The 18,298-nt window shown below is 38.9% G+C and overlaps 1 protein-coding gene across 3 annotated transcripts in view; it reads left to right on the top strand.

Annotated features, from left to right (window-relative positions):
- Positions 1-18,298, top strand: part of plxna2 (plexin A2) — a 280,272-nt gene that overhangs the window by 12,435 nt on the left and 249,539 nt on the right. The window contains exon 1 of one of the 3 annotated variants that reach the window (XM_067445798.1): positions 2,754-2,902. The exons of 1 other annotated variant lie outside the window; for it this stretch is intronic. The gene's annotated coding sequence lies outside the window, so the exon portion shown is untranslated. Of the gene's footprint in view, positions 1-2,753; positions 2,903-11,835; positions 12,285-18,298 lie in introns of those variants that run through there. One more of the 3 variants, XM_067445797.1, reaches the window with a different exon arrangement.

The following is an 18,298-nucleotide window of genomic DNA, read 5'->3' on the forward strand; positions in this document are numbered from 1 at the left end:
AAACTATTTATTTGTATAGATATAGCTGCAAATAAGTATTTGAACACCTGTCTATCATCTAAAATTCTGACCCTCAAAGACCTGTTAGTCTGCCTTTAAAATGTCCACCTCCACTCCATTTATTATCCTAAATTAGATGCACCTGTTTAAGGTCATTAGCTGCATAAAGACACCTTTCCACCCCATACAATCAGTAGGAATGCAACTACTAACATGGCCAAGACCAAAGAGCTGTCCAAAGACACTAGAGTTAAAAATTGTACACCTCCACAAGGCTGGAAAGGGCTACGGGGAAATTGCCAAGCAGCTTGGTGAAAAAAGGTCCACTGTTGGAGAATTCATTAGAAAATGGAAGAAGCTAAACATGACTGTCAATCTCCCTTGGACTGGGGCTCAATTTAAGATCTCACCTTGTGGGGTCTCAATGATCTTAAGAAAGATAATAAATCAGCCCAGACCTACATGGGAGGAGCTGGGACCACGGTTTCCAAGGTTACTGTTGGTAACACAGTAAGATGTCATGGTTTGAAATCATGCATGGCACGGAGGGTTCCCCTGCTTAAACCAGCACATGTCCAGGCCCATCTTAAGTTTGCCAATGACCATTTGGATGATCCAGAGGAGTCATGGGAGAAAGTCATGTGGTCAGGTGAGACCAAAATATAACTTTTTGGTCATAATTCCACTAAACGTGTTTGGAGGAAGAAGAATGATGAGTACCATCCCAAGAACACCATCCTTACTGTGAAGCATGAGGGTGGTAGCATCAGGCTTTGAGGGTGTTTTTCTGCACATGGGACAGGCCGACTGCACTGTATTAAGGAGAGGATGACCAGGGCCATGTATTGCGAGATTTTGGTGAACAACCTCCTTCCCTCAGTTAGAGCATTGGAGATGGGTCGAGGCTGGGTTTTCCAACATGACAATGACCCGAAGAACACAGCCAGGATAACCAAAGAGTGGCTCTGTAATAAGCATATCAAGGTTATGGCGTAACCTAGCCAGTCTCCAGACCTAAACCCAATAGACACTTTTTGGAGGCAGCTCAAACTCTGTTTATTTAATTTGCTTTGTGATTCTGCATTTCCTTTTTACTTTTTATTGCGTGATATAGGTCTAAAATTTTATTCATAATGGTCTTTAAAAGTTCTTAAGTTTTAAACTGGACTAGGTGAAACCTGCAGTAACCCTGTTTAATTATTAAAAATAAGTACCTACTCAAGAGAATATGCAATTTCGGATGCAGCCCTATTGATGTATTCTGTGTTGGGATAGTGATTTACATTACAAATCTGGTGAAATGGCACACACTGCATTCACATCAAATGCAGAGATAGAGTTTGTAAGCTGCTGAGACGTGCTCCAAGCATGTAAAGGATAGCACACTGCTACACTTTGCTATGAAACGCAAAGCACGTCCCAAATGCACGTTATTGGAAACACAAACAAACAGCACATGCAGAGACCGAGTTCATGTGGAGCAGCATTTTCTGTGAACGGAGCCACTGGAAGGAACACATAAACTTCATGCATGTAAATAAAGCGCCACACTTCACTTTGAAACAAGCTGTGCATATATTTATTTACTAAAATGTTTTTTTTTTTTTTTAAATCAACCCTCCAAAGTGGCTTGTGTGAGTGAATGTTACATGCCATGGCTGAAATCAACCCACATTTGGTGGATTGGCAGGTGTTAATAATGTCAAGCCCTGGTTTTACACACTTTTTGAAACTGGAAAGCCCCTGAACCCTTCAGGAGACATTGTTCATTCAGCTCATTCTTTAAAATTGATTATTTGGTTTTCTGCTAAAGAAAGTCATAGTTTGAACCAATATTCCACCATACATTTTTTTTAAACAAATAAATTGAAAAAAAATCTGATTTGACTCAAACTGAGATCCATCAAACCTTAATTCTTTCTCTCTACCTTTACAGACAGACTGACAGACTACCCACAGGCTTCCTCCTTGAGTGGGCCATTAGAGGGGGACAAACACTGTGTGTGTGTTTGTGTGGGGAGGTTTGTTGTAAATGTATGTCAGCCCTGCAGCCACTGACTGCACTGACAGGCCTGTGTGTGTCCATGTTACCATAAAAACAACCGTTGCTACACAAAGATGATCCATTCAGTGAGCAGAGGTTCTGCTCCAGCCACTTTACCACACACACTGATCATAGTCTGTGCGTGCATGTGTTAGGACATGGAATACACCAGTTGTCTTCTCTGTGAAAAGAGACAGTGTAATCGAGAAACCCAATGCTACACAGACACAATGACATACTGCATTAAAGAAAGGAATAGTTCAGCCCAAAATGAACAATTCTGTCATTTACTTTCATTTGGTTCCAAACTTAATTTCTTCCATGCAACACAAGGCAAAAATCAGAAGACATTTTTTAAAGCAGTTTTTCATGCAACAAAGGCATGTTGTCAGTTGTAAGTAAAGGCAAAAATGATGAAATGGCCTATGTGAGGCATGGGCTCTGCTAGACCTCTGAAGGTGTGCTGTGGTATAATCTGGCACCAAGATGTTAGCAGCAGATCCTTTAAGTCCTGTAATTTGCGAGTTGGGGCCTCCATGGATCAGACTTGCTTGTTCAGCACATCTCATAGATGCTCGATTAAATTAAAATCTAATGAAATCAACACCTTAAACTTGTTGTTGTGTTCCTCAAACCATTCCTGAACATTTCTTGCTTTGTGGCAGGGCCCATTATCCTGCTGAAAGAGGCCACAGCCACCAGGGAATACCGTTTCCATGAAAGGGTGCACATGGTTATGATCATACCAAAGTGTTACGTGTCAAAGTATCATCCACATGGATGGCAGGACCCAAGTCTTCCCAGCAGAACATTGCCCAAAGCATCACACTGCCTCCACCTGCTTGCCTTTTTTGCCAGGTAAGTGACACACACACACCCTGCCATCCACGTGATGTAAAAGAAAACGTAATTCATCAGACCAGGCCATGTTCTTTCATTACTCCGTGGTCCAGTTTTGTCCAGCATTAACATCTTGAGCAATTTGAGCTACAGTATCTCGTCTGTTTGATCGGACTACACGGGACAGCCTTCGCTCCCCACGTGCATCTATAAGTCTTGGGCCGATGGTCGATGGCCAGTGCCCCTTTCACCAGTTCCCCACTGTTCCTTTTTTGGACCACTTTTGATAGATACTGACCACTGCAGACCGGGAACACCCCCTAAAAGCTGCAGTTTTGGAGATGCTCTGACCTAGTTGTCTAGCCATCACAATTTAGCCCTTGTCAAACTTGCTCAAATCTTTACGCTTGCCCATTTTTCCTGATTCTAACACATCAACTTTGAGGACAAAATGTTCCTTGCTGCCTGATATATCCCACCTACTTACAGGTGCTGTGATAAAGATAATCAGTGTGAGATATACAATTATTCCCATTTTCTGCAAGGGGTTGACATAATTTTTCATACAATATATATAACATTATAAGAAAAAGTATGTTAATCCCTTGCAGAAAATGGGAATAATTTTAACACATTTTTTTATAATTTTATTTGTATTGTCCTGAATAAGATATTTTGCATAAATTAATCTTACATATTGTCCACAAGACAAAAAATAGCTGCGTTTTATAAAAATGACCCCTTTCAAAAGTTTATGAACTTCTTGTGTCGTTACCAGTATGTAACTGTTTTTTTGTTGTTGGTGGTTGTTCATGAGTCCCTTGTTAAAAATGTTCACATTTTCTGCAAGGGGTTCACATGCTTTTTCTTACAACTGTACTCATTTAATTACTCAATTGCAATTCATTTTGATTGGACAAGATGTTTTTGTAACTGGTGTAAAATTACTATATAGGCTAACTACTGATGCCACATTATGTTTGAATTAAACAAGTATTGTTTACGCTTCATTCATATTAATTTCACTATTAATTAAACATCCCAGTGCTGTTGGCAACTTTGTATAATAAAAGCCAAGTAAACTGAATGTGCATTAGTGAATTTTAAAAGCACTGCTGCGCTGTGATGCACATCTTGTGGCTTATTGCTTAATTTTTTTTTTAAAGAATTTCCTAAACACCAGTTAGTTGCAGTTGAATTGTCTGTTGTCATGCAGGTTAAAATGCTCTGTCTCCTGAAGTGTGTCGTAAACTGCGTGTTTACTCCAAAAGAGGGCAGGAACTCAGCACTACTTTTCGCATCAATAGCACACAGTCATAATCACGGATTCAGGGAATGTTCTAGAGTGCTCCAGCCTCTGTGTGTCTGTAAGAATCAGCTGTTGTTATGGCTGGTGTGTGTTGTGTGAGCTCAGTGCCACGGCTGAGCTGAGATGTGGAATGGGTCTCCCGCTGAGCCGATGGAGTCACGCTTGCCCTTGTGACGCTTTCAGACGGCAAAAGAGAAGAGGGGAGATGAGACGCCATGGAGCGTCAAAGCTAAAGCCCCTTTGAAACCTTTCAGCTCGCTACAAAATGATGGCATGTGAGCACTTTGATCCGCAAACGGATGAGCAGCGGTCTTGTAGCGGGCCATCGCCCTGCATTACGCTCATCGCGCTTCCCACTCGCCCCTGCGTCTGACTCGCCCAGTGAGCTGATCACCCGACAAATCGAAATCGGCTAAGCGCATGCCGTAGATTTGCACCTTTCCATAATACAATGCAATTTATCCCCCCTTGTCTAGCCATATCCTCCCTGACGGATAAACATTACGACAGTTGCTTTGCGCCTGTCTAATTCCTGCTATTAGTCCCTTCACCTTGGCCTCAAAATGAACACAATTGCACTTTGATTGTAAATATGTGGCAAAGACTGACATTAAGGTGGAGGGTGTCTCATTTTTCGGGGATGTTGAAGTTGTCTCTCAGATTTTTCCACGGCGAACGGCTGGGGAGACGTGGCGGCACATCATGGCAGCCGAAAGCTGTCACCAGAGTGAGCAATGACTCACACTTTTGTTTGCCTGTTCGCTGCGGTGTTGAGCATGTCGAGCCGGGCAGCTGGCGTGACGGCGTGCACCCGTACATATACAAACTCACACGTGGCAGAATCCCAAGGGTTTAATGGAGACTCTTCGCAGAGGTGTGTGTGAGTTATGGTCCAATCGATTTGGATCCACCGCATAGAATTACATGGCCAGAGAGGATAAAGAGGAGAGGGAGGACAGAAGGAGGGTTCAGTGGACACATCATCCAACATCCCATCCATCAATACAGAAATCCAATGAGAATTAGAGCTTTTGTGTAAATACATTGCACAGTTTAATGGAGCATAAAAGTTTGCATGTTTGCATTATTTTCAGTGTTTGGGGTAACGTGTAATGCTTTACTGTAATTACACTACATTTAGAAGTAACACCCATGTAACAAATTATTATTATTATTTATTTTTTTATCAAGTAAAGCAATTACAATTACTGAAATTTAAATGAGTTCTTTACTTTCGTTACTCTTTTTTTAATGAACTCTTGCAGACAAGAAGCTCAAATCTAGGCCCTAACCCGGTTCATGTTTTTTTTTTAATCCTCCTTATTACACATTTTTGTAGCCATTAAAAGAGTTCAGTTTTAATGTCAAAGTAGTTATATTTCATTTAGTTTTTTGATTAAGTTAATTTAGAAAAATAGACTTGCTTTCAGTTTTCCTTGCAGTTGTTTTCATGTTGGCTGGCTTCACTCTTGCGCATCATATCTGACTACAACATATATAACATGTTCACAAAGTTTATTTTTTAACAATTTGCCAGGAGTAATATTTACATATGTGGTTTAAACAACCAGATACTTCTGGTCTTTTCACAATTGGATATACCCTAGAAATCTAGACGCACCCTAGCGGCAGCAAATCTAATCTGCCCCGAGTATCGTCTAGCAACTCTCAATACACTTCTAAGCTGTAAAAACCAAACTCTTGCCGGGCCAATCACATTGTGTATAGAGTCGGTGGGCGGGGCTTAACATAGAGACGGCCGAGTTGCGTTTGCGTGCTTCTAGTAAACACAGAAGCTGGCGAACGGCGGTCTTTCGAATCAGCTTTGACCACGACTCTGGAAGAATTGGAGTTGAGCTTTTCTCTGAGAAAAGAACAAAGAACGGCACTGAAGTCATTCTTAAAAAGGGAAGATGTGTTCGGAGTTTTGCCGACCGGATACGGCAAATGTTTACTCTGTCAACGAGCTCCGCTTCACCTTCGTTGCTCTGGTTGGTGTAGCGCTATCCTATCGCGTGCAGAGGGAGATTGAAAGACAACCGTTTATCCCGCCCCTCAGATTGAGCCCTGTCAATGGTGAGTTTCCAGACCAAACATCTTGATGTGGGGCTGGCTTGTCAGGCTAAATTGGATAGATATCTGGTCAGAGAAATTAAAAAGTATAAAAAATCCTCAACTCTCCCAGCTGCGCTGCTGCTGCTGGTGGCGGACACTAAATACAGTACTTGAAGGCCTGTTGCCCTGTTGATGACAATACATAGGTCTAAAAATTGTTTATTGTGTTTGACTGTTCAGTACTGTTCATATTCAGATTTAAAGAGCAGACATAAAAGTAACTTAAAAGTTACTTTCCCTAGTAACTAACTACTTTTGATATACAGTAATTGGTAAATGAATTCTATTACTTTTAAAAGAAGTAACTAATAACTGTAACTAATTGCTAATTTTCAGTAACTTGTCCAACACTGATTATTTTTAGTTCAGAAGTTTTTTAGTTCAAAGCATTATTTGATCAGAAATACAGTAATATTGTGAAATATTATTACATATTATTTTCTATTTTAAGTTTTTTGTATTCATGTGTTGGCAAAGCTGAATTTAGAGTGTCTTATGATCTTTTTTTATAGAAATATTTCAAATATGCTATATATATATTCCAGAATTCTTTGAATATAACTTTTTGCTCACACTTTAGTTTACAGTCTAATTCTCACTAATAACTTACTATTAATTAAGACACCTCCTAATTACTGCTTTTTAAATTCAGGTGGGTAGGATTAAGGTCATGGAAAATAAGGCGTTAATATGTGCTTTATAAGTACTAATAATATCCTATACCCCATTTTAGTGTTACCAAAATTTTAAAAGAGCATTTTTTAAATAGAATTTCAAAGCTCAAGATCAATTCATTACTGAATAAAAAGTACTACATTCTTAAAAAAACACACACTTAATTTTAAAGTAATATTAAATAATAGAATTTACATCCTATGGGTTAGGAATAGTTAGTTGTAATTATGCATAATTTACTGATATTACTACAATAAGTACATGCGGCATATAACAAGGACAATGTAAAATGAAGTCTTACAAACAATTTTTTTTTTTATTGTCCCCAGAGTTTTGAAAATATTCCACATTGATATTTAAAACTTTTAACCTGGGATTGTAGCTACTTTTGTTATATTACATCCAATGAAACGGGAATGGACTCATTATAAACAGATTTTTTTAAGTACTTCCACTTGTCGTTGACCTAATGATTTCCAGCAACCATAATTGACACGTTTTAATTGAGTTTTCTGAAATATTTCAGATCCATTTGACTTTTTCCTCCATCTGGAAGTTGGACCCAATTTGGGCGCGTTCACTGCCCCTCGGAGTCCAGCAATCATCAGTAATTAGGCTCAGATTGTATGACCACAGCCAAGGTCAGGCAGGGATAATGTTTCATGGATTGTACCAATTATAGCATTCGTTCCAAGGCTGGCACTTGAGCTCAACCTTGAGTCAAGCCGCGCAGTGGTTTTAACACGGGACATGTGTTCTCTGGTACACAGCTGCAGTCTCCATTCACACATCTGTCACAGCTGACTTCAAATGGCCAAAGTCAAATGTTACCTTTTCATCGACTTGCGCTTGAGTAATTGCAGGAATGTGAGAGACTCGGGTCTGATACTCCTGCGTGTTTAAATACAGTGTTTACAAACCCATAAAACACAATCAAAAATAGTTTGTTTTTTCATGCCTTTTAACAAGACAGGATAGTTAAGAGTGGTTTGCTTTAAAATGAAAATGACCCCATGATTTACTCACCCTCGAGCCATCCTATAGGTGTATGACTTCCTTCTTTCTTTCTGATGAACACAATCGAGTTATACTAATAAATATCCTGATGCTTTAAAGCTTTGTAATGGCAGTGACGAGGTCCATTGAGTTTGAAGCTCAAAAAAGTGCATCCATCCCTAATAAAAGCACTCCATCTGGGTTTAATAAAGGCCTTCTGAAGTCAATCGATGTTTTTTTTTTTAAAGAAACATATCTAACACGTTATGAAATAAAATATCTAGCTCCCTCCAGACCACCTTCAGTATTTTAACTTACACTGTAAAAAATTATTTAGAAAAAAAGTTACCTGGTTGCCTTAATTTTGAGTTCATTGAAATTAAAATTTTGAGTTAATACAATGAACATTTTTTGAGATTCGACAACCTTTATTGAAATATTATTAAAAGATTTTGTAAGCATATTGGGTAATTGTGTGTTTTATTTCTGATGATGCAGTGAAACATGCCAAATAGTGCTATTTTCATGATTTATAAAAAAAAAAAATGTGGTTCAGATACAATAATATTTTGAGTTTCTATTTATTAAACAAATTTCCTTCATTGTATCAACTCAAATTTTTTATTTCAATAAACTCAAAATTTTAAGGCAACCATGTACTTACTTTTTTACATTAAACCAACAAAAACCAACACATTTTTTTGTTACAGTGTACGGAAAAAGCGTAACTGGCACGACGTATGACGTCCGACGTAGCTGAAGCGTTTTGAACTGCGAGAGACTTTACACTTTCTGTGTAAAAAGCGAGATATTATACTTTATAAAGTTTTAAATATGAATATTTTTCTTACAAAACCCTCAAATTGCTTCAAAATGCCTTTATTAACCCCCTGGAGCCGTGTGGAGTGCTTTTATATGGATGGATGTGTTTTTTGAGCTCTCTCTTGCCCTCACTGCCATTATAAAGCTTTGAAACATCAGGATATTTTTATTAATATAATTCTGATTGTGTTCATCTGAAAGACGAAAGTCATATACACCTAGGATGGCTTGAGGGTGAGTAAATCATGGGGTCATTTCTATTTTAAAGTGAACTACTCCTTTAATTGGCATTGGTGATTCCATGAAGAAACTTTAACATGCATTGAACTTTTCCAATGCTCAAAGGTGTCTTTCTTTATAGTGGAAAATGGTTCTTTACACTATTCAAATTTCCTTTACACTAAGGGAAAACATTATTTTAAGAGCTATTCACCGAAATGGGGAATGATGTTCTATGACATTGCTGCAAAAAACACTTTTAGAACCTTAATTTTTAAGACTGCAGGACGGATGCGAACCTGCTTCGCCCATGGCTAAATATATTCAATGCCCCAGCAAATAAATGCTTTAATAAGAGATTGGTTTGTAGTAAACTTTCATCAAAACATTTTGGCACCACTAATGGCTTATAGATAAAACAATGGTTTTCTCATTTTATGCAGATGTGTGTTCAGCCTCAGTCTAACTGGATCGAGCTTTATCTTTGCAATTCAAACTGAATTATACTTTTATTAAACATGCTAGTTCTGAACAGACCGGTGAATAATATATTAGGGGAAAAAACTATATTTGATTACCAGTGGAGGACTAAGATGCATTTGAGAGTAAGTGTAGTGGAACTTCGATATGGACGCCCTCCAGATATTGACCCTGCTTCTCTTAAGAGTACACACAGCTTTTAGTAGGCTGTGCTTACACAAGACTTGGTAGATGCGCTCTTCTCCTCTGGCAGTTTTGCAATACTTTTGATGGCTGCCACCGGTTCTTTTCCCACTCTAAATTATTGATGGATCATGGAATAAGTGCCCCTGCAATGTCCCCTTTTGAGTACAAAGATGTAGAAGACAGGCCAATGTGTAATCCATTTCTGTTTGAGCTAACCGATCAAACTATCGATTGTAGAATGCCACTTTAAAAGATTCGTCGACGGTTGTGCAGCTGGGAGATGTGACACAATTCTGCAGTCTGTCGGCTGTGGTTATTCTATTACCTCCAGCAACTTTGTCTGCTGTCAGATGTGAGGATATGTTTTCCTCCATAAACTAAAAAGAATGAGGAAATGATTGATGTATAGTCTGTAAAAAGGAATTGATGATGCAATATCTCGTTTACTGTAGAAAGAGACTATTAATGGCCCACTAATCCTCGCTGACAGCCAAATATCATTTGTTGGGGTTATATGGCTATGTGATGCTGGAAAATATTTCATATTAGATGAAACACAAGTTTTAGCCTTTAATTCCTCTGAAAGGGAATGGGAAAAGTGATTATATATAGATGCAGGTTATGGAAAGCAGCACAGATCATTATGAAGCAAAAAAGTGCTTACCTCGATCTCCATACAGACACACACACACACACACACACACACACACACACACACTGTACCTGAAATCAGCTCTGACAAGAATAGCTAGCAGTGATTTGTGACAACGCAACCCTTTTACACAGAAATATATTTGGGTTTCTGTCAAAACAAAGACGGCTTGTTTTTTAAGTAACACTTTAAAATAAGATTTCATTTGCTAATACTATAGTTTATGTATTAACTACCCATGAGCAGTACATTTGTTACTGTATTTGTCCATCTTTGTAGTTAATAAATATTCTGTTCATTGTCTGTTCATGTAATCTCATTAACTGATGTTCACAAATACAATTTCTGATTTTAATAATATTTTAGTAAATGTTGAGTTTAACATTAAAAGAGATTAATAAATGCTGTAGAAGTGCAGTTAATTATTAGTTCATGATATTATAAAGTGTTAGGAATATTCCATATGCGTGAAAATAACTTGAGCATGATAATATTCCGTCTCCCTTTCTTTGCAAAACTGCGAAAGGCTTATACTATCCAAGTTTTTTTTTTTTTTTTTACTGTATTTACCTCTGTTTACTTTAAAAGTTGTTCACACTTATTAAATCTATAGTTTATTTTAAAATACAATTATAAATATTATGTAATTTCCTTCAATTATTATGCAAGATATAATTCATGATCATGCATTGTTTTGCTTCATAAATGTATGTACAGTCATATATATTTTACAGTCATGCATCTTAAAATAAATGTGTATTTTAATTACTTTTTATTTTGAGAAGGAATAATAGTTTGGGACCCAGAACATAATACCGTAATTTCAAAATTAAATCTTGTTTGAAAGACTAAATCCCCCTCGACTAGATTTAGATGAGGTAATGGCAATCTTCAGTCCAAAGATGGCACTGTCTAGCAAAATTACTAGCATTACCCTCACACTTGCAGCTGGTTGTAAAATAAGAGACAATAAAAACAAATGAACTTGTAAAAAGGTTTTTCATATTGTGAGGGAGCATCTTATTCACTGCAAAAAAGAAAAGAAAAAGACTGTAGACCCCCCTCCCCCAGAGCTATGCACATGAACTTCATAAAACATCATATCCCAACACCTTTAGTCATGCCGTTTTTTTTTTGTCTTTTTTAGTTAATTACATTTTTTTAAGTGATTGTGCCACAAATAGGCTATTTTTTATTGTATTTGAACAAATAATTAATCCAATTAAGCAAGTTGTTGCAGCTATATAGATAGATACTCCCACGAGAGACGGTATAGCCTTGGGACATATTGCACTATACAGCGATATGGGGAGATTAGTATTGCAGTTATTAAATTATTGATTCAAATCTAAATATGCAAATGCACATTACTAATCACCTAAGTTGTGCATTTGAAAAATGACAATCGTTCGGATCATGAAACAGTTAAAACATGCGACATGCAAAATAGAGCCGGTCGAAAGTGAGTGCTAGCACAGGGGGCTGGGTTTAAACACGCTGCTACTGTAACGCTGCTGGGCTTCGGTGCCTGTGCCAGTCTCGCGTAAAACCTTCACAGAAGAGCAATGAGCGCGCGCACGACGATCTAACGGAGAGCTGCTGATGAAAAGACGTGATGTCAAGCCGCTGTCAGTGTCAGAGGACTGGGGGAATGTGCCGTGCACTTGGCATATGCGCTTGTGAATGACCGTCCTCCGGCATCGACAGATAACGCGTTGCATTTTTGCTGCATAGATCAGTTACCTGAAGCCGCGCGGAGACCGTTCATTCATCGTCTGGCATGCGAGAAATCTTCGAGGAATTGTGAGCAATTGATTGCAAAGGTGCTACCTTTGAAGCTTCGGCATTCGTTCGGATGTGGATCTATCTGTCAAAACTGAGCTGAACGCTGAGGCGTCTTTTAACTGAACATTAGATAGCATCCTCAGCTTTCTTCTGGATTGGAGGTGAGTGGACAAACGTGCTTCATGAATTCATTTAAGCCCAGAGATGCTTTTCTTGCGAGATGTGGCCACGAATACTAATGTGTTCCGTGCACCGTGTTGGAGGAAAGCGTATAGAGAAACGGACCATTCGTGTTGTTATCGGTATTTATGCTCATAAAACGCAAAGAAGTTGAGGAATATAATTAGGATAATGGGAATTAATTCGGTTTTTCATTAGCATATGTGGAAATGTGTGCTGCTGATGCTGGAAATCTCAATATCGTTTTCTTTAAAACAAGCAACATTATTCTTAATGTCACGTTTCAACTTATTAAACTTAATGCAAGGCGTTAATGATAGCCTAACGATTGTGTGTAGCTAATTGAATTTAGCTGAATTAGATTTTTGCGCTCCTTGTATTTTTATATTGAGATAAAACTAAATGTTTGTTACTTATTATTCTCGTGGAACTGAAGCGAAGAACATGCAAATCTGCGCTCATAACCCATTAACCTTATTTTATTGATTTCATTTAAACCTCATACCCCTCTTATCTGTGTACTCGTGTGCCGAATCTTCCACGTTGTCCATTTAAACAGACACTGGCCATGAATAACACCGTCACATATTCAATTTTGTTGGGACGCTGCCTGTCACAGAAGTTGATAGACGTTCAAAATGAGAAACAGATTGTAGCCGAGTGCTCATGATGCAGCTCTCTCACCTAAACTCCGCTCCGTTCATCTGGACTACAGCAGATGCACTCACAAATCTTCATTTCCCTTCACTCACGGCTCTGACATCGGCTCTAAAGAAAATAAATGTTTCTTTAAGTAGAAAATCGGCTTGCATTTGCATGAGAATCACTGGCATCTGCTATGAAGGACAGGGATGATATTAATCGGTCTCTAACACAATCAAACGGCGCTTTCAGTGAGGACTATGAGGTGAATTCATCTCGAGCGTGACCTCTTCACATCATCGTTTTTATCTCCGTCCTGAAGCGAAACACCGTAACAGCGGTTTGACCTGAGACTGCGTGCCGGCGGGCTGGAAACAGTTCATTACAGAACTAAAAGAGAGTCTAAATTATCTAATTTTTGAGGAAATGTAATCCATATTCGATTTGTGTTAAAAAAAAATTCAACAATACAAGTCTCCAAAGTATGTATTTTTAAGTTTCAAACAACCTTGCAGTAACAGCAAAAGTTAGGCTACTTTACAAGATATTCAGTGAAATCGCGTTCGCCTGAAGAGGTAACCATAGCAACAGTAGGTTGCCTGAGTGGTTGCGTACGATCAATATGGTCATTATTAACACATTATAGATTGACGTATCACAAATATAATCACAAAAAATGTCATTGGCTAGATGTTTTAGATATTTTACATATCTATACTATGGCTATAACTGTGGTTGGATAACTACAGTAAATATTACTGACAGAAATTGTCTAACTTGACAATTAAGCTAAATTAATTTGAGCTTGAGCTATCTTAGTAAAATTCTCTTATATCAAAGCTTAGGAAACAGAAATGAATGCTATAACCTTTCAATTTTCTTCAAATGACACATAGTTGTCTATTTGTCCTGAAGATTTGACAGGAGACACATGCAAAGAGAACAGTGATGCATTTTCCATGGCTATGCATTTATATGGTATAAAAGTTTCTACGTTTTATACTTGAAGTAGCTCAGCTTTTGTTTTATAATCCTTTCAGTGGGAGTTGCTGCATATTTGGCTGCCTGACTGTACAGTTTAGTCAACAGCTCTCTGAATTTCTGTTTGCATTGCACATTAAATCCAGTGGCATTCTGTAAGCCTTGGGGGTCCTGCTCCCAAGTGGCTAGGTTATGCACAAATTGTTATTTTGGTCAATTAAAATGCTTTACATTTGCAACCTTTTCAGTGCTGCTCTGTCATGTTAATCAGCATGTGTTGTTATTTGGTTCGCTATACAATGTGAACTGATAATGGTAATTAATAAAGCTTGTGCAGGGCTCTACATAACGCCCATTTTGGGCGCATTTACGCCTAAAAATTACTGTGTGCGACTGTGAAAAAATATTTAGGCGCACCGGTGCGAGTGACCCGATCGATTCTCATGAATGGATGTATAATACAATCAGAATAAAAACTACAACACTGAGTGAATCAACACTGAGAAACTGATAGGCTACGTTTCCTACTGCAATCAACTGCTTTTCATGCCTTCAGACAGCAGAAGAAGTGCAAAAACGTGTGCGACGGACTACACTTCAAACCAAAATTGTTTACAAAGTGAAACGTGTGTGACGACGCAGCATGCGCACTTTACCAGACGCCTCGCGCTGTTGATTTACAGCCAAATCAAAATGAACTGGAAATGCCACATTTGGATTATCATAAACACGCTCAGAAATGAGTTGATGCTTGGGGCATAAATGCCATCAAACAATAATGTATTAATATTACATTTACAAAAGCCCTTGAGTTAATCTTTATCACACATGCTGTTTAAAAAAATACTAAATGTATATAATGAGCAAGTATATCATGAAGATTTTTTCCAAACCGGGTTTTTGTCTTATTCTAAATCACTGTACACACAAAATAAGTTATTCCCGCTGTGGATTAGCACAATATCTGCATGACTCACCACAAACAGAGAGAAGTAACGTTAGATCCGGCTGCAATGTTTTTCCGCGAGACGCATGCGGTTCTGTTTATGAAGCGCCAGAGCGCCAAAGTTACGGCTTGCTTTAGCTCCGAGTATTGGCATGATTGCATGTGTGATACTGATCTCGTACAAAAATCCAATAGACAAGTTGATATTAAGTAACAACGTTTTAGCCACAACACTGTCTATTAGTGAAAATCAAAGCCACACCAGAACTGATTCGCATATCCAAGCGATTCGATTCAAATGAATCTTGTGTTTTGAACTATTGACTGAATGACTTGCCGCCACCCACTGGCGGTTTTATTTTCATATTTATACTTTGCATGGACTTTTTATTTAAAATATTAAACTTTTAAAGTTTAATTTGTACATATTTCTAAATTCAAAAACGTATATGTAAAACATTCATACAACATTAACTCATGCATTAAATGCATAGGTGTTTGATTGTATGAAGTCCAGTTCTGCTTTTTGTGTATGTATTTGTGCTGTACTCTCAGAAGTTAATGATAATATTATGTCAGAATTATGTTGAATTTAAGAAATTGACAGATGATGCATACATTTAATAAGATTAAAAAAACATTGCTCTTATAATGGTAAAAATGAAACTGGACATTAAAGGACAAATATTGTCCTCTAATGGGAAATATATAATTGGAATGAGGTTTGATGGATTAGAATGTGCTCCTAAATTTTTGACTGTGCTCCTAAATTTTTTTAATTAGGAGCACAAGTGCTCCTCAAGAAAAAAGTTAGCGTAGAGCCCTGTTGTGATAGTACATTGTTTCATACAGTTATTGTAATTTGTAATATATGCAGACTCGGTGCAGATTAAAAAATAGGTCTTTTAGACTATTGGTAAATAATTGGCTCATACCGGGCCCCCCACATAGTGTCCCACGTGCCAACAGTTTAAACATTTAGATAGGATAGGCAAACCTATACAAGTGACACTTGATGCGTTCAGATGAGCAGAGTATGATTGCATTGTGTTCTGGCCGCTGCGTGGCTTTGTAGTTTGTTCTCTTTGATGAGGCGCTCAGAGACAGGGAAGGCTGTAGAGCATCTCTAGATCACAGGCTCTTTAATCGATAAGGTTAACTACACAAAGTCAAGAGGACAAGTCTCCACTGGGCGCACACCCATCAACTTTACTTGCTTCCTCCTTTCCCTTACACCACGGTGGCTTCATGCGGTTTGATCGGAATTGCAAAGTGAATCAAGAAATGTCTTTGTATTTCCTCCCAGCGTGAACTTCCCTAGTTGGATTTGCATGTTCATTCTGATTGTCAAAAAGCCTCTAGCATTCTTACGTAGGGTCGCAAGCTATTGATTCGATTATGTCAGTCAGGTGCATTAAGCGTTTCCTAAAGGGTAATTGGAGGGTATTATGTGCTTAAAGGGGGTTTGTTCCTCTGTCTTTAGCCGTTGGCTCTCAGATAGATGTATACGTCTGAGGCGAAGCTGAGGGTCGGATCTCAATGGGGTGGCCACAAGAGACCCATGCTGAGTGCTTATCCTGCTTGCCCCAGTTAAATGCCTTGCTCGAGTGTGTTAGTTTAAGGGCCAATTTGGATATGTGCTTGTATCTTCTTGGCTCGGATTTTGAGGTCAGCGAGATTACCTTATCAGTACTTTCAGAAGAGATGCTGCAGCTGTGAAAACGGCAATGTAAAGATCCTAAAGTATGTGCTATCTCATCACTCATCTCTCCCATTGTCCACCAGGCATCTAGTGTTTGCAGAAGAGCTCGTCCTTCTCTGTGGCTTTGACTGAACCCTGGGATGAACTCTTTGATGGATAATTGCAACCAATCCCCCCAGCAACCTTCAAGTAGGCCCACATAGTTCCGTAGCCCCACTCATTGATACAACAAACCACAATGTCCAAAATTACCCAGGGTTACAGAGTGGTTTAAACGCAGACAGAGGGGCATTTAAGGTTGGTCAGTCATAAATGAAACCGTGCTCGTTTTAGTTGCATGCTGTGTCACCAGCATGCACTACACCTCCAGAGAACCCCCTCTTCCCTTCTCTCATGGTGGCATACGGGCTTGCCCCTGTCTAGCTTAAGAGATTTTGACAAGTTGCGATGCATGCAGGCGGAATCCTTGACCTATTTCTTAATGAGTGAACAGTACAAATGCATTCAGAGGGCTGCGTTTGTGCAAGGCATAACCCCCCCCTTAAACCGCTCGTGCACTCAGACACAGACAGACTTGCACGCTGATGCCCTGCAGGATGGGCCCTTGTTGAAAGAGTTCATCTGCTTCCTCTATGCTAGTCTCATGTAATAGTGTGCGTATCCAATGTTTGTTTGTTTTTAACGCATTGATCTCCCGTTCTCTCTGCAGCGTTGCCGCTTGGCTGTTTATCTAGAGCTCTCTACCGACCAACTGTCACAACAAAGATCTCTATCACTTTTGACCCTTTCCGCTTGCATAAAGTGTCTCAGGGTGTTTGTAGGTGTACGCGTGCATGCATCCAAGTGTAGAAAAGTAAATCCAGATGTGGTGGCGGTTGCAATTACCCTCTGACGTTTGGAAGCAGGATGCAGATTGCACTGGTCTACCCAATAGTTTCGGATGCCTGAGCGGCTTCTCTGTCTATATCTGTACATCAGGTGTAAACAACGTGGCGTGATAATTTGTCTTCAGCATTGGTGGATTAGGCATGGGGTTGATTCTGTGACCCGGCGTTCAGCTACACTGTAATTAGGCCTGTGTTTTCTGCTGCAGCTAATTACCCTTGAACAGTTGGTGGACAGACTCTCGCTTGGAAGGTGCCAGTGTCCAGATTGGTCACAGAGAATTGTGGGTGTTGACACCTTTCGCCTTTTACTGCTCCAGGGTGTGGGCAAGAGTCAATCACGTGCAGGTGCCTGTCGTTCTGAGAACACTGGTAGTTTCTTTTAACATTTTATTAAGAATTGAAAAGTGTTCTCTCTAAGATCAGTAACAATACAAAAGCAAATAGGGGTGTTTTCACCCCAAAATGATTTATTCATCCTTGTGTCATTCCAAACCTGCATGACTGCATTCTGTGGAAAACTAAAGAAGATGTTTTGAAGAATGTTGTGTTTTTGCCCTAACAGCCCTAAAGTCAGTTTGATTTGGAGAACCTTAAGGCACTTTTTGTACTCTGACTTTTTGGACTTTGATCAATTGAAGTGCTGGTATTGCTCTCAGTAGCTTGTTGAGACCATTTTTGCATTGGACTATTTGAAATCGTGCTGCTTTCGTATGAGCAACTCAAAACACAGAAGACAAAAATCAATCCCCACCCATTTCTCCAATACAAACACAAACCTTCTGCAATCTGTTTTTATGAGCAAGATGATGATGCATGCTGTTTAGTGAGTGAACTTTT

The sequence above is a fragment of the Pseudorasbora parva genome, chromosome 6 (genome assembly GCF_024679245.1).
Source record: "Pseudorasbora parva isolate DD20220531a chromosome 6, ASM2467924v1, whole genome shotgun sequence".
Taxonomy (NCBI): Eukaryota; Metazoa; Chordata; class Actinopteri; order Cypriniformes; family Gobionidae; genus Pseudorasbora; species Pseudorasbora parva.